Below are 24,646 nucleotides of genomic sequence, written 5' to 3'. Positions count from 1 at the left end.
TTTAAATGTTAACTGTTCTGTATCGATTTTATTCTTGATTAAGCTAAATGCTGAAAGATGAAAGTCAGAGAATATGTGCTTTTGTCTCCAAATCAATTGTATGAAACTGTGTACTGTCACATCTTTATTAATTCACTGTGTGTGTGTGTGTGTGTGTGTGTGTGTGTGTGTGTGTGTGTGTGTGTGTGTGTGTGTGTGTGTGTATATGCAAAAGTTGGAGTAGGGATGTTCCTGTTATTGTGTTGTATACATATGTCTTTGTATGACAAGGCTCAAAGTACTCTGATAATATACAGCAGAAGCTCATGAACTGTTGTGTTCTCTGCACATTCGATACAAATATTCATGTACTGCAGAAAATTAAAAAGCTGCAGAGAAGGTAATCAGTTCATCTTGACTAATGTGAAGCAGAGTATTTGAAGGAATAAACATAAAAAGATCCAAGTCTTACCATTCGTTGTAGAAAGCTTTATGTTTTCACCGAATTGAGTCCTCAACTACAGTTGTTTAATCAGTTAATTAACTGTACTGTTAATCCAGCTTACCTAATTAAATGTTAAATTAGTTTGAAATTTTAGTACTCTATTCATAAAATAGAAATGTTTTTTTTTTCCTCATAAGGTTTTATATAGGTTGTAGTTTCTAATATTAATAGTGCTATATTTGGTTTGTTTTGATTGGGAATGAAGCAAAAAATAATATCCAGCAGCAAATATCAGCTAGTTTCAGGGGAGTAATTCATTATCTTATAGCTAGAATGATGAAGTGACAAAGATTTTTTTTAAAACCAAGATGAGGAACATATACATCAAGCAGTTCTGACTTTGAAAAGTTATATAGAATTAGTAAGTTCCCTATGGGTTAGTATTTTAACTTTGCACAAGAATATTTGCTAAATGCATTTGTTCTTCTTTTTCAACTGGTAGGAACACAGGAGCATAAGAACAAGATAGGCAAGCAGTCAGAGGGGCATTATCAAGCTAGCCATATACACCATTAAGTAATATATTTCAAAATTCTTGCCATACCTTTCTAGCACTTAATAGAGTTCACCTCCCAAAGTGAACAAAAGGACATCGCATAATAACACTGGTGTGAATTTCTGTCTACTTATCCAGACACTAAGACTTGTCTTAAATATAATCAAAGTAGCACTTTGTCTGAGTTATGTTGATAACTTATTCCAATAAGCTATGAATACATTGAGTTACAAACATATCCCTCTGAGTCTTTTTAAATTTTTAGTGTAAATTTAGATTCTTTTTGCAAGGGTTTGTAGAACCATTGATCTTGTGAAGAAATAAGGAGTCAAGACAGGACTTGGCCTTTCATGGCTAGAAAATCAAGAGACAAGTCACCTCAGAGCAGCCAGTATAAACAGAGAAATACTAATCTATCAGGATAATTGTAGAATTGAGGGTCTTTCATTTTCATGACTTTTTCAGCTGAGTGATATGTTTGGATTTGTACATATCTAATGGACACTGCATTTGATGATGGATCTGAAAAGAGAAGATTATACTGGTAGCATGACTTGTTTGAATGTTGAGGATATTCCCCCGGACGTTAACTGGGCTAGACAAAAGGATTTCTGGACTATGGTAGAATCTGTCTAAAAGAGTATCATTGCTGGCACACAATTAGAAATCACACTAACAATTATTTCCTATGGGAAGCAGTGTTTGGCATTATGTATTTAGTTTTTTGTTTCTGCATGCTAATGATACTCAAGCAATTTCATCTTGAGCATGTGTAGGGAAGCCCAAAGAGGTATATAATAGTGAAATAATGTGCTAGTATGAAGAAAAGGCCATTGCAGCTAATACATTACCAAAGCAAGTGTAATACAGTATGACACAATGGCTCACAGCTTCTGAATGATGGAAAGCATTAAGCAAATGTGGGCATCTGAGTTACTGACTAACTCTCTCAGCTGATGTAACTAGAAACTGTAATTAAAGAACAAGTGATATGGAACAAAGTCAGAGATAACAAGATGTAGGCCCGTTCTATGAATGAAAGATCAACTTCATCAACGATCTGACCTGGGATACAAAATGAGTTTTGCAAGCAGAAACAAAGAAAATCAGCTCAGGAAATCTACTAGCACAGACACTTCGGTAATGATCTTTGGAAGGAAATCATTTAGTCCAGGTTTCCTTCAAGTTTTAGGAACCAAGATGGTCGCTTTTAAAATGGATGCTTGATGCAGTCTTTCTTCATGTTTGTTTGACATTGCATCAGTGTGTGTGAGATTGAATTATACTCAGTTTAGTTGACTAACAGATTTAAATATCTCAATGAAAAATTAAAAATGTATGTTTTTTGTAATATTGTTATTTTATAAGCACTCTGCAAAGTTGAATCAGCCTCCAAACAATAAAATAGGGTGGAGCAAGGGTAAAGCCCCCCATATGGTGGAACGAAAATGGGGCTTGTCAGACCTGCAACAAAATGTTTTCTTTAATTCTATCTGGGTGGCATTTACATGAAATGACCTTATTTCCAAGTGCACGTGTCTACTGCTTTGTGCACTCAGTACATTAGTTTCAAGTGTTAGATGATATGCATTTGAGCAGAGGTCAGGTGTTTCTTGAGTAATAGGAATCCAAAAGACTTGTTCTGCACAGAACCGGTCTTATATATAATTTATATCTGATAAAGTGCAGGCATAAAAGCTTATATAGTTGCTCATGCTTTTGTTATTTTATTAAATTATTTATAAAAATTACTAAGTTGAGGAAATTTCTTATGTATAATCACTATCAGTCCTTTAAATGTCATAAATGTATCATGAAGTCCAAGCTCTATAAACTTCTATTCTATAAGTGGTTGGTTACAGAATGTACAGAGGGGTCTCAAAAGGGAAAAGAAATGGAGAAGTGGTATATATGTGAGGGAGAAGATTATACACAGATTGAAGGAAGTAGTGAACTAGAGAATGATGGGTATTAAATGTGTACCAGCTGTTAGAATGGTGACTGTATGAGGCTTGCATATCTCTCAACCTCTTACAGGAGGAAATCTGGACAAAGCCATAAATAAAAGAAAGACAAAGGACCAAAAATAGGGACAATTTTTAAATATTGCTCTTACAAACTTAGAAAGTTGATAGAATAACAGGTTGTGCATTAGCATAAATTTTCTGAAGGGTATGGAGTCTGAAACTCAATTGCTTAACATTATTTTTTAACTTCAGTCTTTAATGATTTGCCACTAATTTGCCAGAAAACCAAAGTTTTATGAAAAATGGACCAAAAATATGAGGCAAAAAATGGACATTCTGCGAAAATCTGCGCAGTTGAGAAGTATGGAGGCTTGCTACACAGTTCTTCTTGGTATACCAGCCACTTGGGTAATTAAGGGATAATAAATTGGGTTAAGATAGTGTGATATAAACTAGGAATGAGAATATCATCATTACCATCTGCAGAATGCAGGATAATGACAACAAAAATAAAGACTTGCAGAATTGTTATTCATGTTATGTCAAACAGGTTGATCGAAAAATCAAAGTCTCAGAATGAAGGTTAGTGTGTTGATTGCGGTCCAGAGTAATATGATGGATCTCAAGTAGTTCGCTGTTATGGAGATGGTAGAAAACAGTGACCACTAAACAGTTTCATACATGGTTCCAAATATGGAACATCCCCAAAGTCGTAAACTAAGATGCAAATGGAAGTTTACATTTTATACTTAAAACAAATTGTAGAAAGTCAGATAAAAAAGTAAGAAGTAATGATTTAAGTTGAAAAGCTACAGGTAAGGATTAAGGAATAAGTGATACAAGAATTACTTTAAAATGTGGAAGATAAAAAGAAAAGGACATAAAAAAAAAAGGAAACAGATTATTTTGGGAGATGGGTATAATCTGAGTAGAAGGAATTGTAATCAAAAGATAAGAGAAAGTGAAGGGGATGAAGGAGAATAAACTGAAGATAAAATGACAGTGAAGAAACTAAATTTAGAAATGGAACAAAAATTGATAGATTGCATCACATAAGGACAAGGTTTTTAAAATGCATGAAAGCATTTAAAGATGCAGGAATTATAGATGAATAAAATGATGCTGGTAACTGAAAATATGAGACAGTAAAATATCCAGAGCTAGTAAAGCACTTAATGAATACTTTGCCTCTGTGTTTACCCACAAGAGATAGCATTTTCATTATAGAAATAACTGATGGGATGGGAATTATTGGGAGAAGAAGGAAAACTGAGAGGTGAGAAGGTTCTGCTTCCATGTGTTCTAACATCTTGAGTCATGAGGTAAGTTAGAGATGAAACTCTGAGAGCACTGTTGAAACCCTTTTATTGGAAGAGAGGTCCATAGGTTCATAGGCAAATACTAGACTGTCAGTCTGCATACTATTACAAGCCTAGCCAATAACCAGATGTTATAAACTCATGTGGATCTAAATGATCCCACGACACCTGTCAAAGAGAGCAGGGGGAAATTCCGCAATACCCTTGCCAAATTTCCACTAATAGTATAAATACCACCTCCCCTGAAAAGAGGCTACTAGCCTAATGGAACTAACCCAGTCTACAAAAGATGAATAAATAATCAAACCATGATCTGTGTTATGATACTAGAAACACTCCTTTCTGGAATCTTTGCACAAAATCAGGGGCATGAGAATCCTGGGCTTAGCCAACCACACTTCACCAGTGTGAAAGCTGATGACAACCTCAGTCATCAGAGAACTGTTGCAGTCATTGGGAGAAAATACTAGAAAATTAAAGTTATCCTAGCTCCTGGCAGGTGAGATTGTGTCACTTCACTTGATCCAGTATCATTACAAAGCCATGGTTGAAGCGGATATGATACACCATTTTGAGTGATCTACAAGACTTTTGAAAGGCCACTAACACTATGCTGCACAAAGCAAACTGATTTGAGACCTCAAATGAAAAGGTGAACAGAAATGTAGACCAAGGGAAGCTAAGACACAGCTGTGGTTATATAGCTGTGGTTTTCTTTATCTAGGGCTTTGTTTACAGTGCAGAATCAGTGGCAATGTTTACTTCTTCTTATCTTACTCTCAGCTATGAAATCAACTCTATAATCCAGTAACATAAAAGTACAGGTGATATCAGAACATTGCATTTTTATGCATGAGGGTTACATAGTTTTTTTTTATTTATCGTGGTAAGTCTGTAATAACTTGGGCTTCTCTGTCAAAAGTACAGAGTGATATATTCTGGTCTTACAAGCAATGAGCACCATGCAGTACAATATTCTGGCCTGGGCTGTCTGGGATCACCTGAGAAGAATAAAGAACTTGCAGAAATAAAATCTGAAAAAGAATAACAGAGATTAGTTTAAGAAAATGTGGTTAATAGCAGTGAGGCACTCTAATAGCTAAGTACAGCTGTGGAATCTAGGGATCCAAATGTTATCCTGACATTATGTTTTTACTAGTATGCTATCACCAGGAGATATGAATCTTTATTTGGCTATCTTTTCTCAATAGGGCCATGAGGACTATTGATCATGGACTGAGGAGAGCTAATAGGGGAAAATAGAAGAATATGATATTAAAATTATCCTGGGAAGAGACTTCAAATGATATGAGAATAAAATAGAAACCTTGGTCATATTTTTGGGGAAACAGACTTGGTATTCTAATCATTACAAGACTCACAATACCTTAATGGACTGGTAGGTAGGTTAAAGGTTAAAGTTCACAGAGAAAGATTGCGGGAAGGAGGAAGGAATGCATGGCAGAAAGAAAAGGTGAGATGCACAGCTAAGAACACACTACAATCTTTATTGAATAGGTTCTTTGTTGGTTTAACACTTGATAGTATGAACATCTGCTGATGACTATTTCATCAACACATATTTTGTCAATGCCATATTTTTAAAAACATATCTCTGCAGATAGTGTTTTAAGCTAACTATACTGCACTGGTTTTACTTTTGATATGCAACAAAGTCAGGCCACAGAATGGTCCTGATATGCCTCACCTCACAAAAAACAGTGTTTACAGTTTTTAACTAATTTGTTGACATAGTTTTATTGATCCCATGGTGTGAATGAATTGGATATCACCAAACAGGCGAGTAATAATATTTTCATAATGAAACATGAAATTCTGTTTCCCTGTTGTACTTTGTACTGTGAAGCCAAGCAAGAAGTTAAGAAGAGGAAGCCAAGAAGAAGATTGCAGCTATGGTGGTGGGGCGAGACATAGCTGCATAAATACAAGTAATTAACCTAGATTAAGGCCATAGATATAGACACTCTTCATCAACTTTTATTTTTGCCAATAACTGATTTAAACAACTCTTCATGTTATATAGTGAGGTCAGAGAAGAAACAGACCAGGGACCACACAATGTACATTAGGCTAAATGCTAGTTTACAGGTTGCTAAGGATAAATGGTCAGGTGCCTGAACATTTTTGACAATTTTGGGGGGGGGGGGGATTTCGGACCCTAACAACTTGTATAATAAAAAATTCGGAGTTGATGTCTGCTGTGTTGCCATTTTGTTTTGAAATTGAATTGAAAATATCTTATCGACACTGTTTGACTCTTTGACACTCGTGCAGATTGGCATTTCTGCAACTGCAGCATACTGATGCGAGACGAGGCAGAAATGTGCAGTAGAGGATCAAACACATGATATCAGTGACGTCTATTAAAATGCTCCTTCTCTATCCATAGGTAAAGGATCCTTGTATGTGTACCAGAAACCATAAATTAGTAGCTTATTTTTCTAACAGTAAATCCTCTGCATTTAATGGTAACTAACAGAAGAAAAATCTTTGCTGCACTTCAGGATCTGAATATTGCTGCAAAAATGGCAGCAGGTTTGTAATCTGTAAGCCTGTTTGTGCTCTCTCTGAAAAGAACAATGGTCTCATTCATGCCTGTGTCCTTCCTTCTCAGCAACGTTGTTTGACAATATTGCATACCATCCAGATCAGAAATGGTCCTTCCAGTGCTGGACAGAGAAAGACAGTAAAATAGTTTTAGCACATTATCTGCTATCAAAAGTATATTTTTCAAATATGATAGAAGTTGTGAATTTCTGAGATCATGGTGAACTACAGGGTCTATAAAATCACTCTAGCCAGAGCTATCCTTAGATGTGGTACACACTTATTGAAAATGCCTGCATAGGCCTCAGACTGACTGTTTTATGTGGGATATAATTCAATTATCTTTTTAAAAAAACAATAATGCATTGTAAACATCTTAATTTAAGATATTTTCTTTTTAACCTGATATAGTTTTTGCCATACAAAATAAAACTGCACTTTGCAAGAAGTTTATTAGCTGGCAACAGACAGCTGCAAAATGCAATTACTGAGAAAGTAGGAATTCAATGCAAACACATCATCAAATCCCACTGTGCCTTCAGAAGATGGATTATGACCTCTGTAATGCAGCCAAGCAGATTTTCACAGTAGGACAAAGTGGATGCTTATTTAACTTTACATCAGGATGAAATGACGATAGTGCATCAGAGACAATCATTGATCAATTCTGCCCTACAGTGTACACTTTAAAGATAAAGTGGTTCATGAGCCCTTTAGTTTAAGTGCAGAAACCCTGTTGTCACTTGAGTAGCTCTCCCTCTGAGCCATAATCAGGTCTGTGAAGAAAGTCCTGATTTTTGCAGAGGAAAGGGGTCAACCAGTATACAACACTCCTCTTGCAAACATTAAGAAAAGATGCTGTTAATGAGTTTGGAACTGACATTTCTTGCAGTGCAGACTTCAGACATGTGACAGATCAATACTTTGCTAGTTGAGCAGTTACTGTGACAAAAGCCACACAAATATAACAGAAGGGTAGCCAGCATTGCTCATCGGCAGTAATATCTTCTTGCTAACTATTGTGGAATTACTCTTGCAACTGGTTTTCTTTGACAAGGCAATATTGTGCTCCTGAGCCAAGATGGTTTCTTCGGGTTGTATACTGGGGTAATTGTCAGGATGCAGAAGATAAATTAAATGCATAAAGTATAGATAAATGAAGGAAATGTAGAATGTATGTGAGATTTTCCAGCTGTCTGTTTTTTCATAAATGGTTTACTTTATAAAAAAAAGCATTACAAAAGTATCAGCTATGGGAAAACAGCTGCCTCCATATCCCTTCAAGTTCTGAATGGTATCTTATGGCACTAGCAATTAATACATGCATTTTGAACAAGGACGAAATGTCCATTTGTTTTTGTTTCCTGTGTCAGTCTAAACAGGAATGTTATAGCTTGAATCTATTTTCAGTATATGAAGGGACAGCTGTTAAGTTTATTATTATTTTTTTATTTAATGTTATTTTAAGTAGTTAGTTAATTAACTGATTAATTCAATGTTTATTGAATGGTCAGACAATAAAGCCATTTATTTCCTTACAGCAGTTCTAGTGTTGTGATAAGATGTCAGTGGAGTGAAGGTTTCAGGACACCTTATTATAATCCTTAATAAGCATGTCTCTATAAGCTGCAGGCCAATAATCAAACTACTACATCCACTGAAGCATACCATGCCCTTCCTTTCTGGGGATACTGCACAAATCACTCAAACCAGTAAAAAACAGAATCCCTAAATAAGCATTTTTTTCATAATGGAAAAAATACCATGTACTCTCACCCTCTGTTACTTCCATAGCTTAACTCTGCTATAGCACAAACAGAAATGGATAACAAAGAGCTTTTACTATGAAAGGTCACCTGCCAGTGCTTCTTTGTGCTTCTATTCTCTCTCTTTTGGCTACTATAACAAAAAAACAGCACTGCATTGTGATCATGGCCAGCGATCACCACTAATACTCAACAGATGAGGCACTCACTGTCAGGACACAGTTGGTGGGATCGGTTAGATAGTTCCGTGATGAGGTACCTTATTCTGACAGCAACATAATTACTGCAGTTTCTGAAAATGCTGCTAGCAAATCCTATGCATTCCTCTAAGGAAAAGCCCCAGATCTCTACATATATCCTTAATATTTTTTGTAAACCTTTACCTTTCAGCATCACTGTAATGTATATTTAATTAATCTAACCCAGTTTATTGATGAAATAAAGCTACCTCACCTTTCCAAATTTCCCTGTTTACTTCAGTATAAGTAAAACTTTTTAATTGTGTATTAAAGGGTAGCCATCCTCAGAGACAGCAGCAATACTTACTCTCATAATGCTCCTTAAATTCAATTACAAGCTGGCAACAAATGCATCTTTACTCACAGCACAGTAATTGGTGACTGAACAGCATGGGACCTAGTGTTCACTACATGCTGCAGGCTAGCTAGCAGCTAGTCAACCTGATGATACAATGTCTCTGTTGTTTGATCTAGACTAAGCTGAGCAAGAAGTCAGTAACAATATCTCTCAGTGTGGCAAGAATCTTCCAGACAATAAAAATGTGGGTGGTAGTTTGCTAAAGTAATGCACAAAAGGAAAAAAAGTGAATTGGAACAAGCTGATAAGACCTGAAGTGGTGAGTATTGCAAATGAAGTAAATATTCATCCAGCAAAATCAGAGAATGACAAGAAATTAGCCTTCAAGACAATCAGGTCTGGAAGTGCACTAAACTAATTTCATAACTGGGTATAAATGCCTACATCAGCAGATGGATAGCCAATTGGACATGTGGTTAACGTGGGTGAATCCCGATCTGTCAAGAGGTCATTTACTACTGGTGTGTCACAGGACTCAGTGCTGTGACCACTTTTGTTCAGAATATATTTCTCTGAAGTCAAGGCTAACGAGGAAGGCCACTGGATGACAAGGGTTGCTGACAAATGCAAGTGGAGGCAATTGCTGAATCCCCCAATGATGTAGACATCCTTCAAGAGGGTTTAGATCAGACAAATAATTGGTACCAAAACCATGGCCTAAAACTAAATGTGAAAAAAAAATGTATTGTTATATTCTTTGGGATGTCAAATACCCCTGCAAATAACTACATCAATAGCACACCCCCTAAGAGTAAGCTCAGAGGTGAGAGATTTAGGTAGACAGAGAGGTAGTAGCCTGAACTTTGCCTACCATGTATCTACAATGATAAGGAAGTTCTTTACAAGGCAGAACTTATAAGTAAAGGTATGGCATCCAGATCCAAGAAAATATAGTCCCACTGTACTTTGTACTTGGCTAGGCATTACAGCAGCTGAAGTGACACACAGCTCCTCACAAAGAAAATACAGAGTGAAAACAGCATGAACTATGAGGACAGACTAAAAGCACTATGCCTTTACACTGTCTCCTACCAACTATTAAATGGTGACCAATGCCTGATCTACAAGGCACTCACAAATCCAGCCTTGATGGAGCTGCTGCACATCTGCAAGTAAAACAGCATGAGGATCACCCAGCCTAGCAATTTAAACTTGTCACTCAAACAAAACATACTGGAGAGGCAGATATGTGTCTCAGAGATTACCACTTCTTTGGAACAGGCTTCCTATTCACACTAAGAAGAGCCCTTCCCTGGCCCTCTTCAAATGCAGTTTGGATCAATGGAAGGGGAATCCCAAATTCACAGCTGGGGTAGTGCCTGTGTCCCTTATGGATAAGGGCAGTCTGCAAGATACTCAATGTGCAGGCAGAAATCCACCCCATCCTCTTGCCCCTAGGGGCCATATAGTCGGTAAAATTGGGTTATATTGGCTAGGCTCATAAGGGCCCTTAAGCTGTTAGCCTAGTAATATTCTATGAAACTATGAACCTATAGCTTGACTAGCAACTAAAATCGAATGAGTGCTTTATCTGCCCAAAATGAAAATAAGAACACCATATTTCCTTGTTCGCTAGCACAGAGGCAACATTTCATTTTCTGATGATAGTCATCCAAATTCACTACAACTTTTTTTTTTGCCATGGTAGGGCATGGTAGTGAACAAGGGCATAAAGGACTAACTACAACCTGCTGGGAGGGGGATAGTGAATATTGGTCAGGTATATATATGAACAGTAAGACAGCAGAAATCATCAGAACCAAGGCAAGATACACTGACTCAGCTTTAATGAGATGCTTTAAAACACTTTAAAAACACAAGTAAAAACTTTCTTCAGTATGGCTTCTTTAGACATAATACTACAATAGTAAAATCAGTCCTTTTATACAGTTTAAAAATCACATGACACAGCAATTAATTAAACTTGTTTCTGCAATTCCCTTAAATAGGGTTTTAAAGATATAGAGCCCTTAAAAGCAGGAGGAATGTGTGCTCTCAAATGTAAAATCCACTAATATTCACTCATCTCTCGAGCATGTACTATACTTCCACCTCTCAGGAACTCATACTGATATTGCTAACATCCTGGCAGATAGGTTCAGTGCTAATTTTACCCTCCTCTCACCCCCTAAAGGGCCCATATCTATACATGAAGAATGCAGAGTCCCTGTAATCACAACTACGCAGGTAAAAGCTGCACTCCCTAAAGCCAAAAACACAGCATCCATGGGACCGGACAACATCCCAGGCTGCGTTTTACACGAACTTCAGAAAGAACTGGCTCCCCACTTAAGCACCATGTTCAATAATAGCCTCGCATCAGGCTCTGTGCCCACTGAATGGCACACAGCAACAGTTATCCCACTTCACAAAGGGGGAGCCACCACTGATCCCGGGAACTATCAACCTATTAGCCTGACGAGCCTGGTCTGGAAGGCCATGGAACGTATCATCATGGAACTCATAAACAAAGACATTGGTAACCTCCAAACTCTGGATCCCACCCAGTTTGGGTTTGTGAAAGGCAGATCATGCCTCCTGAACCTGATGACTTCTTTGAGGCAGTCACCAAAGCCATGGATGAGGGTAAGGTGTTTCACACAGCCTATCTTGACCTTGCCAAGGCTTTCGACACCATCCTCCATTCTGGAATTATAGCTAAACTCACTAAACTAGGTATAAATCCCTATGTCACAAGATGGGTTGCCAACTGGCTCACTGATAGAACCCACACTGTAAAAGTTGTAGACTCCAAATCTGACCGCAAAGCAGTGACAAGTGGAGTACCACAGGGTTCCGTCCTGGGACCTCTCCTGTTGGTATCTACTTCTCTAAAGTACAGGCTAACACAGAAGGCCTCTGGCTAATGAAGTTCACAGATGACTGCAAACTAGGAGCCATAGTCAAGTCCCAAATGATGTGGACATCCTACAGAAGGGCCTCACTGAGACAGATGCCTGGTGTCAGAGCCATGGCCTCAAGCTCAATGCCATAAAGTGCAGTGTCATCCCCTTTGGTAAAAACTCTGTACCCATGAACTACCACATAGGCAGCAATCTACTTAACACCAAATGTGTGATAAGAGTCCTTGGGACCCAGGTGGACAGTAGTCTCTCCTTTGATAGTCACATTGCCACAGTAGTCAGGAAGTCCTTCTACGTGGCACACCTCATTATAAAAGGGTTCTCATCCAGGAAAAAAAAGAGATCATTGTTCCCCTCTACTCTTCACTCATTAGACCCATTATAGAATACAACGCCCCTTTGGAATGTACCTCACAAGACATCTGCAGCAGCTGGAAAGGCCATAGAGGCACCTCACAAAGAGGATTACTGGCCTCAAACAAATGCCCTACACTGACCACCTCAAAAAACTCCAGCTTTACTCCATAGCATATTGCCTACTCCGAGATGATCTCTGCCTAACATATAAAGCTATGTCAAACCCAGATCTGTTGGACATGCTACACCTAAAAAAATCCCAATCCCTCCGAGCTACCTGCTCTAGGGACCTAAACCCTGTCACCACAATAAACAGGACACGCTGGAGGGATAGATTCCTGTCCCAGAGACTTCCTATACTCTGGAACAAGCTACCCATTTATGTGAAGCAAAGTTCTTCATTAGCACTCTTCAATAAAAATATTGATGAGTTGATGGGAAATAGGAAATACACCCCGGGGATCACTTCTGTCTCTTCTGGACAGTGGCACAGGAAAATAACTTTCTTGGGTGGTGTAAGCTATGGAAATTTGCTGGCTAGGCTTACGTAGGCCCTTGGGTTGATAGCCTAGTACCTGCCTATGAACCTATGAATAACACTTAAAACTAAGAACTTAAAATCATGATTAGCTCCTCTCTCTACTTGATTCTTATAAACCGCATTTGTGGCTATCTTCCTTTTAATATCAGATGCATGGCAACTGATACGCTACTTAAGTTTCCGATTTGTTTTGCCAATATAATAAGCATTACATTGGCCACAAGTTGCTAAATATACTAAAGTTGTAGATTCATAATTACCATATACATTTACTCTAAATTCTGCAGTTATTTCTAAAAAGAAAAATAGAAACATGGAGACAGAAGTTATTTTTGAATAGTTAAGCACTACAATTGATGCAGACTCAGAGTGCTCGACCGGATTGATTTTCTTTTTTTGTTAGAGCAGCCACTTCTGAAGACTCAACCTCATCCACAGAGAAAATACTTATTCAGCTACAGTTGGAGGGTGCAACATCAACCCATAACTTGCAGCCAAACAAGGACTTGAATCAGCTTGTGTTTAGTCTAAGTAAGCATGTTTTATCAGTAGAGGAACACTCAGTTCTCAACAAAGGTTTGACTTTTATTCCTACTTGTTTACAGGCCATTTACAGTGTTTTCTGCTATTTTACTCCTGAATGAGGATGGTGCAGTGGTGCAGCACTAGCATTGTCGCCTCACAGCAAAAGGTTCTTTGGTTTGATTCCTGGCTGGGGTTCTTTCTGTGTGGAGTCTGTATGTCCTCCCTGTGTTCGTGTGGGTTTTCTCCAGGTACTCTGGTTTCCTCTCATGTTACAAAGACATGCATCTGGAGCATTTCTCTCTGGGCTTCTGCTGAAAATGGGCTTAATTCCAAGTCAAATTTTCCTGGTTAACAAATGTTAAATAAAATAAATTATTTAGAATTCCACCTGATTTATCATTGCCTGTTGTTGTTCCTACATTTGTATATATATATATATATATATATATATATATATATATATATATATATATATATGAACACACATATGTCATGCTAAGATACAAAGAAAAGAGTTTTCCTGGCTTGCTGACACTGTTGTCATATAGCAACCATATTTTTATATCACACATAAGTCACTATTTAAAAGGATGGGGCAGACTAATCTTGAAGCAGTCTGCAAAATGAAATTGTTTGCTATCACAATTTGGAGTAAGGGGCACTTTGTACCACTCATTATTATAGAATGATTTGTGCTCTGTTGAGAAGAAATGCATTTATCCCATAAAATTATGACATAATTCTAATTCAAGTCAGATGTTCAATCAGTAACATAGGTTCAAAAACTAGCCAGGCTACAGAAGTTGTCCATCTGGACAGGAGTCATATTTGTTCCATCAATTCTTTCTCACATGTGACCTCTAGGGTATGGTTTTCCCTCACTGTGAGTCTGGCTATTAGTAGAATCTTCTTGCAGAACTGCATTGTATCACAATTTATGTAAGCATGCTAAACCTGTAGATGTCCAGGCAGTAGGTGTTCTGTATACAGGCATCGGTGCATATTTTATAAATTTGATATTTATGCATACACCTGATTTGGGTCCATCTTTTTGCAGAATTTAAAAATGTGTGAGAAGATATGTATTTTTCTTCCTGATATGACATTTCTTTATTCAAAAATATTATTCAGATAACAACTAGGGTCAGGCACAACATATAAGTGACTGGTATGTGCAATGAAGTGTGCATGAGCATTTCTGAGAAAAAAAAGGCTCTCGTAAGGTAAGTATAAAAAAAAGTTTTTTTTTATGTGGGGAAAATTTGCTTGAAAAATATGGATACTGGTGTTATGAGTATTATATTATGTCACCAAGAAGGAAGGCCAAACAGTAGTATTTTTAATAAAACATCTGAGGTTTGATGACTGTAATATGAAAAAAAAATGGTAGAAATCCTTACTGTGCAAATGAACTATTTCTTAGAATGAGCAAGTCCTTCGGCTTGTAAGCATGAGATGAATATCATTATGAGATGGCTAAATGTTAGGTGCTTTTGCATCTGAAAAAATAGAGGATGACTTTTTCGGCATGAGATACTATACCCCGCAAATGGCTTATGATAATGTTGCATTGGAACAATTTGTGTAAAGGATATATGTTTAATTTTTCATAACCAAATAAAATTATTTATCAACTATATATAGAAAGAAACTGGGGGTATTCTCTGTGTGGGGTTTCCAGCAGTTCTCAGTGTGTACTCATTTTTTTTTTGCTAGATGCTCTGGTTTTCTCCTGTGTCCCATATACTTGCTATACAAAAAGTGGTAATCCTCTAAAATGCCTGTGGGTGTGAACGCCATGTCTGACTGAGTGCATGTGTACATTCTGTGAGGGGATCGTATCTTGCGCTGGATAGGTTTCACTAACTTGTGCCCACAGAGTGCCAGAATATGACCCAAGACCCTGAAATGGTTTATGCAGCATAGCAGAGAATGGACAAATGAATGAATCAATGAATGAACGAATGAAAACAAAATTGACTTTTACCATAACAAAAAGCTATTTATTAAATTATATTAACAAGTATATATTAAGGTTTATGCATCACATTAAAGCATTTGAAACTTTTAAAAGTTTTTTCTTGTATTAAAGAAGATAGACATAATTCATATACCTAGTGCCCCATGGTGTACTGCTATGATTTAGGCATAATACTATTATTTTATCTCTCAGATTTACCCAAGCTCTTCTTATATTTACTTATGTTCCTCATAATTTTAGACATGTTTATTGATACATACCTTATTAAATAAACTAAGCCTATACAAAGAGTCACTGATTATATAGGGTATAGTGTATAATGAACTTCTATAATGAAAAAATATGAAAACCCTCCTCTTTCTAACCATCTGGTATGATTTTTAAAAGACCAGTACAATGATTTTTAAAATTCAGAGGCTGAGAGTTATGACCCTTACATTAGGACTGGTATACAGCATATTAGCGTGGTAACACAATAATGTGAACTATTGTAAGTGGTCTTACTCCACTCTACAAGTGCACTACTCCATGTACGGAGTACCCTAACCATACCTGGTGATATTCCATGACTAACAGACTAGGGAACACTGTATACTGGTTGGTCTCATCTTTATAAATTATGGGACCAGAAGTCCATATCAACAGTTATTCCAACAACAGAAGATGACAGAAGCTTCTACTTTTGCAGAGTTATTTCTCTGCCTTATATAATTTGTAACAACCTCGGAGAAAATTGTTAAAAATTACTAAATAGAACATCACTTTTGTCCTGCACTAACATGCTACCAATTATGCAGTCAAATGTAATGCAAGCTAACTTGCTACTACATTCAGTTACCAACCTCAGTAGTGATGTAACAGTAATCCTGCCAATGGTAACACTCTTCTGACTGGATCATAAAATTAGCATATTATGCTTAATTACTCTGCTCCACAGCCTTCCTTCTACAACTATGAATTGGACACCATTTATGGTGTTTCACTGTTCTTCTACAACAATACCCATTTCATATGCAGAGGGGCATATTGTTATCCATGGTGCAATCCCTGTTTATGAATGATATGCAGACATAAAGTGTGCATAGATATAGAACACTGTTGCATTCTACATTTACAAATCTTGGAGATATATAGCAGGTATCCAAAGCACACATGTACAAGGTGTAATTGTATTAAACACACTCATAGTTACACATTATCCATGCTGTTTATGTCATTAAGAAGCATGCTTTATATTTGTTATGAAAATGCTTTGCCTGCCAGAAACAAAATTTGGTTCTTCTAGAAAATTCTGTGAAAAGCACTGGGATGTGTGGCTTTACTGTATCACAAAATGGCAGCTCTTGTTGGATTTGTCAGTACCTTTATCACTTCTGTTTGAAGAATAGACATCATATGTAGAGAGAGGGAGAGAGTAAACCTGTCTTCTGAAAGTAAAAGCGTTTAAGGTCTAGGGAAAGTCTTGATCTTATTCAATGCAGTGGTTTCTGTGATACATAGGTGACACATAGGAACTTGACAGAGATTCAGGATGCAAGGCTAGCTTAAAATGGCCCTTGTGGTCATTAGCCTAATAAACACCTATGAACCTATGCAGTACATTTTGTTACTGCCAGAAAGTCATAGATCTAATTAATTATCCTTTATCCTTACTAGAACTGCCGAGTCTATTCAGAGAGGTTGAGGAAGGAAATGATAACTCTCCAGTCACCAGAGGAGAATTCAACCAAATGCTGGTGTTTTTGACTCAAATTGTCACTAACCAGATGTCTTTCCTAAATGCCGGTCTTTCAGGGTTGCCCGGCAACCAGCAGTGGTTACAAGATGTGGGGAACCACCAATCGATGCAAACGCAATGAAGCAACATCCTACAACGTGAATCAAGAAGGGAGGTAATGCTTATCATGGCGGATGAGTATTCGCAACCAGCAAGCACTAATTTTATGAATAAACAGAGGGTTAACCATCAAGGGGACTCTAGAACTTGTTCGGAAGTCTTTTCATTTGAGTCTTAGCATGGTAAGAAGTTAATTATTTCCGAGGCGAAGCCAGAAATGAATGAAACATTTTCTGACTTGTTAAAAGTTTTTAAAGGGAAACTATTAACCTTAAAGAACATACAACTGGAGATAAATCATTTAACTGAATGTATAAATGCTGGAAGAGTACTAAGGGACTCAGACTGCTTGAATATCTGAACAATGTTTTACCCAACAGTCAGTTTCACAAAGAACTTTTGGAATTGTTTAATAATTTTGGGATAGAAATGTTAAAAGTTATGATAAGAAATTATGTAGCACAGAAAGAAAACTTGTTAAAAGAAGTTAACTGGTTGCATAACAAAATTTCTGCAGAGTGTTTATTTAACATGGAAAAAGTTTAATATGATAATGTTTTTAGAGAAATTGATGGCCACTGTAATAGGGTGATGAATAGAAAGATAAAAAAGTTGTTAAGGGATTTAATTGATTATCAAGAGGGTAGAGCTTTCCCACCACCAAAAAGAATATACAGTCAGGTTGTGAGGGATGTTGAAGGTGGGAATGATGATGGCGTTTAATAATGAGAGTGTTGTTAATGAAATTACCCAAGCACACCCTTTAGAAGTTCCCCCACTAACGAGAAGTGAACGAATAGCCCAGAAACAGGGACATTTCAATGATTTCAACAATTACAACTATTACCAAGGGAGGGGAGGCAGAGGAAGGGGTTGGGGAAATGTGAAGAATCAAATACACAGTTACACACAGGGACAATATTGAGAACAGGGAAAGAGTTGAATGTTACACGCAAATATGTTGCTGTGAGTCATGGAGGCAGAAAATGTACTTATGACAATTTTAATATTTTTAATTACACAGATATCGAGATTGACAAGGAGTACTTTATATTATTTACAAAAGGTTTTCAATTTTTCCCCATTCAGCCATCAAGTCTAGTGAGGACTTTAGTGGACGGTAAGTTGTTTTTGAGAAACCTTAGTTAAACATGTTTTTTAAGGGGCAGAAATGTGTGAAGTCTGACTTAAACAGAAAAAGTCTGTTTAATCCCCCACTTAATCCTACTTTAAGGATTTTTGAAGAGCTTGTAGACAGGGACATCAAGAACCTGAACATGAAGCAGAATATTGTATGTCATTTTTCAGACTCTGAAAAATAAATTATACAGACTCTTCAAAGTAATAAATGTAGGGTGATGAAACCTGATAAAGTTGGCGGAGGGGTTCTCATGTATTCTATAGATTATGAAACTTTTATGTTTGAAATTTTGAATGATGATGTTAAATATTCTGTTGCTTCAAAGATTGAAATTAACATTGCATATTCCAAAAATGAGTATTATTTACATGACCACTTGTTACAAGGAATGTTAGATAAGGGATTATACAGCTTTCTATATTTAGAGAAACCACGTATTCCAGTATTGTTTGGTATTCCCAAAACACATGAGAATATTGAATGTCCTACTTTTAGACCTATTGTGGCTGGGGCAGGGTGTATTACGGAGCCTCTGGCTATTTTTGTGGACCATCATTTGAAGACATTTGTTGGTTCTTTGACACATATTTCCAGGGACTCCTGGGACTTTTTGAGAAATATCACTAAGGACAAATATAGTGAGGCAGTTTACTTGGGTGCTATTGATATGGTGGAACTATTTCCTAGCATTCCACATTCAATAGGTTGGAGTGGTTCCATGAAGTTTTATTAGAAGCAAAATATTTAAAAGCTGACAACATTAATTTGATTTTGGAATTTATGGATATTATTCTTAAGAACAATTTTATGTATTTTAATGGAGAGTATTATAAACAAGAACAGGTTGCTGTGATGGGGGCAGCCTGTGACCCTTTGTATGCCGATTGTGTACTATATTTTTGGGAAAGGGAGTTTATTTTTAGCACCAAATGGTTTAGGCATATTTCTTTTAACACTCAATACCTGGATGACATTTGCCTTTTTTGGCAGGGCCCAGAGGATGAATTCATGGAATTTTTAAGTTAAATTAACAATACCACCGATTTTTTTTAAATTTATTAACACTTCATCTTTAAGGATTATTAACTACTTGGATGTGGCCTTGTATAAAGATTTTTAAGAATAATTGTTTCCAGTCAAGAATATTTTGGAAACAGACATTTTCTTATTCATATTTGCACTATGATAGTGGCCACCCCTTCTCTCAGAAGAAAGAGATAGTGAAGGGGCAATTAATTTGAGCCTCACATATGTGTAGTGATGAAGCAGAGTTCCTTAGGGAAGTGGAATTTATTAGAGAACTGTTTATTCAGAGAAAGTACCCAGGACCGCTTACTGATGGTTTGGTTAAGGAAGTGACAAAAGATCATGATGTTAAGTTTAACCCTTTGTTGGGTTTAGGGAAGGTTACTGTGGTTAATCAGGACAAAACCAATGAGAAGTACGATGTTGCTTTTATACATACTTATTCGGCAGCATCAGTGGAGGTTGAGAATATTATTAAGAAATATTGGGGGATATTGATGATGAATGAGGAAGCAAAAGGTTTTATCCCAGCAATTCCCACATTTTTAAAAAGAAGGGACATGTATTTGAAGGAATTGCTTGAAAAAGGAGAGATGGGTACCTATTTGGCAAGTAACAGAAGGTTAGGCACATTTAAGTGCGGGTCTTGTAATCAATGTGGGTATATGCTGGATAAGTCAGAAATGTATTTACCAGCTAGAAATTACGTTGTGAAAGCCCTTGGACACTATAATTGTAAAACAGTTAGGGTGGTTTACTTTGTGGTATGCGAAACATGCTGGAGTTTTTATGCTGGAAAAACCGAGAGATGTTTGAAAAGGAGAGTGTATGAACATATATATGACATCGCTAAGGAAAAAGAAACTAACATACTTTATAAACATTCTAAGAATTGTGGTAACATTAAATTAACATTTTTTGTGGTTGAACAAGTGGCACATGATCCTCAGGGGGGATGTTGGGAGGCTAGATTAGAGTATCGAGAGCTATTCTGGCAGATTAAATTAGACGCAGGAAAAACCTTGGGATTAAATGATCATATCAGCATTAACAGTGTGCTTACATTGAGGGTTGCTAAGTTATGATCACATAACAGCAATAATGCATACACACACCTTTTAATATTTTTAACTCATAGATATAAATGTTGCATTTATATTATATATACGTATATATTCATATATTTTAATTTTATGTTCATTTTATGACTTATTGTATGTATACTAGATTTTTAGTGCAGTAGTGCTTTAAAGATGGGAGGTGGGTTAGATTAGTAAGTGTTGTTTATTGGATAATGTGAAACTGCTGGTAGTATATATGGTTGACTTTGTACATTTTAAAAATGTTCTGATGAAGCCTGTGATTGCTACACGTGAAAGTGCTTTACCACTGTATTTGTTGTATTGGGGCATTATTGGATTTTACAGAAACTGTAATAAACTGTTTCTGCCATGCTGCAGTCTCGTATTGTATGGTCTTTGGAGTTCTTGTTTTTTTGGTTTGTTTTTGATAGATCTAAGTCCTTTTAAGATGTTGTGCATGCCTTACTGTCACTTTAATTTTCAACCTTCAGTCATACTTAGCTATTCATTTTATACTTTATAACCAGAACAAACAGGAAGATGAATCAGAGCTACACAGCTTGACAGATAGTTGTTAGTTTCAAGACTGACTTAGAGACATCAAAAGGGTAAGCTTATGTATAGAAAACTCAGCATGAACTGTGGTAAAAAATTACCATTGAATCAGAGTCAACAATTCAGAAACCATTATAGATTATAATACCCAGAGAAACTCCTGTAATGGATGCTGTGGGGTGACCGAAAAAAATGTTTGAGTGTACTGTCAAAAGATAGTATCACAGCCTTCTCAAAGTCAACTATATTTTCATTGTGACAACATGTTGCACTATAATGAGTGCTGGCATAAGGGGGAACTGCCACCAATAACGGCCTAGGGGCATAATCATAAAATTCATAACAATATACTTTAAGATCTTGTGCAACTTGATGTAATGGAATGCAGCATCTGCATTCTGTTTTGGCTTTTTCAAGAAGTTCACTGGTGGCTAAGGGCATTTCTTCTCCTATTTTTAAATGAAATAATGATTTTTGTGAAAATAGGACTGTTACATAAACATTGCTTCACAACCAATTCCGCCACTCTTTTTTGTAGTGCGTCTGTGATGGGCATTACTAAGTGATGTTAAACTGGTGGTGGAAACATCTTTGTTTGGTTTCCACTGATTTTCTTTTCAACTAAATAGTGTAAAAATATAGAAATAAAAAAAGCTTAGTAAGTAGTTGATTATATTTGTTTCCTGTAACAAATTAATGTACTGATACAAGGGGGAAATGGGCATGTCATTATCTATTTCTTTTTGCTCTCAAACTTTGCACTTCTCCTGTAGCTGTGGAGCCATGGAGAAAATGAGGAAATGCCTGCTAAGGACCACAAAAAAAAAAAAAAAAAATGGTCGTAGTTTGGGAACCCATACATCAATATTTAAAGAATTTACAGTATTCCATAAATATTAATGTTTGAAGCAAGTTTTTTGTTTGCTTGTGTGTTTTGTTTTGCTTTTCTGTTTCAGGTCAAGCAGAACTGGAGGAAGTACAGACACCGAAACCCCCGACCTTACATCATCAACATGCTATGCATGAAGATGCTGAGCACTGTAAACAGTGCAGGGAAACATAATGCTTTTTATGGAAGAAGCAACTTTTTATTTGCTGCAAATTTTTGAGTAGTTTATTTAAAATACCTTACACAATCAGCAGTAAGTTTGCTCTTGTGGAAGAAGGGTTGTACTTTTCATTGCATATGATCTTTAACACTGTTTTATTACATAATGATAATACAGAAGTAATGCATTGGCTTGAATTTTTTGATTGTTGCTAAATATGATGTTCAAGGTATTCAGTATCCAGAAATACACAGTATGGCAATAAACCAACTCAGACACATATGCGTGAATAAAGAGTTGTTTAGAGTTGAGATAGACATAGAACTTGATAATGGATCAGTGATATTTGCATTTCCACGAATGATAAGAAACTGTCTTTAGATACATAAATAAGAAAAACAAATGTTTTATTTAGACTTCCTGCTGTATATTTATTAATTTCCCCTATCCTTACACTGACCATGCATATTTTTGTTTGCTGATATTTTTTATTGATATTAAAAGCACTTCACATCATATGCATGAATGAAACATCCAGCTGTTTCATTAATGAGATATTTGTGTACACATGCAATTTCTTTCTGTCAGCTGGTACACGTATTTGGGGAGCGTTACAGAATCCTGAAAGCCCAAAATCCTGAAGACCAAAATCCTGAGACCAAAATCTCGAAAGTTCAAAATACTGAAAACTCAAAATACTGAAAACTCAATATACTGAAAACACACAGGATACCAATACTTACTATATTCCAGCACAAGTACATACAGAAACATATTACCCTTCAACTATACGCAGGAGGGCAAGCTCCCCTGCACCCCCTGCTACTTAAATATGTCAACTCTGAGATTGCACTTCACTACTACTCGGAGTTGATATATTTAAGTAGCGGGGGGGGTGCAGGGGGACTTGCCTCCCTGCTTATACTTGGAGAAGAGTAATATGGTTTGTCTTTTATTTGTTTCTGTATGTACTTGTGTCGGAATATAGCAAGTTTTGGTATCCTGTGTATTTTCAGTATTTTGAACTTTATCAAGATTTTGGTCTTAGGATTTTGGTCTTCAGGATTTTGGGCTTTCGGGATTCTGTAGTGTTCCCATTCACATACATGCTTCCATCCTTTACTTTTCTACAAATTGTTTCCAAGGGACAAATCTGATCCTGTTTAACCAGTATACACCATTTTCTGTTTAGATGCTATGTCTAACCCATGGTATCATGGTCTTTGCTAAAACCCTAAATAATTCTCCTGTTTCTTCAGCTAAAGTACCTTTTATCAAATCTCATCATCATTCTAACAGTACTAACATCTGCCTCTTCCTGTTCTTTTTTTAGTTACAGCCTTCATTAATTTCTCCTCCATCTACTAGATTTCAGACTTCACTATCTGTTTTATCTTTCTTTTTTCCTCATATTTTACTAAAAAATGAAAGTGGCCTCTGTTTATATATTATCATATTTCATACTTGTGATCATCTATCAATTCAGTTTTGTATGTTTTACCACATCTAGGCTTAAATAATAATAATGATTATGATGATGATGATGATGATGATGATGATGACGACTGATGATAATGATAATAATAATAATAATAATAATAATAATAATAAAAGTAATACATAAATAAATTAACAAGCAAAATTAAACAGTGAAACACAAGTATGAACACAGCATTGGCATTTATTAAATCATGATATTCTTCTAACTCATAAATGAAATGAGTACTGATTCTGCATTTGACACATGCTAATTATGCCCCCTAAAATGAGGCATCCACTCCCTTCATCCTGATCTATTTCTTGTATTGTTGTCTCTACTTTTGCCTCATTGTCATCTAGTTTTAGAGCATCTACCCCAGGATTCAGTAAAGTCTGTATAGGCCTCATGTAGAGTCTACAGGGAATGTATCCATGTACAGGGCCACAATAATTTCTTGGCAGCGCACCATGCATATTAATGGTATGTTGAGCCTAAGGGAGGTTTTGTGGTGTGAAACCTTGCAAAATAATACACATAATGAATCTGTGTAACACAGATGGCACACCCACATACCTGTCAACCCATTAATCTGACCGAAAGGAGTATAAGACAAATTTCCAGAGCTGTGTATTCCTTTTTTTTCACTAGTTTGGATTTTTTTCTTTTTTTTTTCTTTTTATGTGCATGTTTGCATAATGTGCTGTGTTATCTAGCTATGCTTAGCTCTGCACACCAATGCATCAGACATGTACCAGACATCTAAAAATAGAAACCGGATGCTTTCAGTTGCGATAGCTGTGCTATGCGCCATGCTATTTGGCTATGCTTAGCTTTGCACACATGTATCGGACATGCATCAGACATCTAAAATTAGAATCGGGATGCTTTCAATTGTTTTAGCTAAATGATGCTGGGTACTGCTCAAACCCGTGCAACGAAGTTGCGCTATGTTTATAATACCACCTTTGCATTATATATGAAAATACATGAGCTCCCCATACTCCTCTTGTG

Source organism: Protopterus annectens, chromosome 5.part0, assembly GCF_019279795.1.
Source record: "Protopterus annectens isolate FY-2018-M chromosome 5.part0, PAN1.0, whole genome shotgun sequence".
Taxonomy (NCBI): domain Eukaryota; kingdom Metazoa; phylum Chordata; order Ceratodontiformes; family Protopteridae; genus Protopterus; species Protopterus annectens.
Note: the sequence above shows the minus strand (reverse complement) of the source record.